General features: G+C 49.5%; 1 non-coding gene across 1 annotated transcript; it reads left to right on the forward strand.

The window, feature by feature from the left end:
* The first annotated feature begins 227 nt into the window (after positions 1–227).
* Positions 228–346, forward strand: LOC123173947 (5S ribosomal RNA). The gene has a single exon (XR_006486634.1). It is a non-coding gene; the product is annotated as a 5S ribosomal RNA (ribosomal RNA).
* The last annotated feature ends 427 nt before the right edge of the window (positions 347–773 follow it).

Genomic DNA, 773 nt, shown 5'->3' on the forward strand with positions numbered 1-773 from the left:
GGATGCGATCATCCCAGCACTAAAGCACCGGATCCCATCAGAACTCCGAGGGTGGGGTGGAAACCGTGGTAAACTCGTCTCCGTGTTTGAGGGGGGGGGAGTAAGTAGTATATATAGGGCATTATCCATTATTAGGCAACGGTTGTAATGGTAGTAAGAATGGCAATCATCTTTGCAGTGGACCTGGGAGTGGCAAGCATAAGGGACGAAGGCGGGGGTAACATGTTGGATGCGATCATACCAGCACTAAATCACCGGATCCCATCAGAACTCCGAAGTTAAGCGTGCTTGGGCGAGAGTAGTACTAGGTTGGGTGACCTCCTGGGAAGTCCTCGTGTTGCATTCCCTTTTTAATTATTGTTTGCGCCTCGTGACAAACATGTCGCATGTGCGCGATATATATTAACCCCGTTATATTATTTTTGACATTTGCGATATGTTTTAGCTCGCTGCTCATTGGTCACGCGTCTAGAGGAGGCTTTGTGGCGCGAGGAGCGCGTTCTGAAAGGGGTAAAAAAATACGTGTTGCTGCGGTATAGAGGGAGGGGTGGAAACCGTGGTAAACTCGTCCCCGTGTTTGAGGGGGGGGGAGTAAGTAGTATATATAGGGCATTATCCTTTATTAGGCAACGGTTGTAATGGTAGTAAGAATGACAATCATCTTTGCAGTGGACCTGGGAGTGGCAAGCATAAGGGACGAAGGCGGGGGTAACATGTCGGATGCGATCATACCAGCACTAAAGCACCGGATCCCATCAGAACTCCGAGGGTGG

The sequence above is a fragment of the Triticum aestivum genome, unplaced genomic scaffold (genome assembly GCF_018294505.1).
Source record: "Triticum aestivum cultivar Chinese Spring unplaced genomic scaffold, IWGSC CS RefSeq v2.1 scaffold45329, whole genome shotgun sequence".
In the NCBI taxonomy this organism is placed as follows: domain Eukaryota; kingdom Viridiplantae; phylum Streptophyta; class Magnoliopsida; order Poales; family Poaceae; genus Triticum; species Triticum aestivum.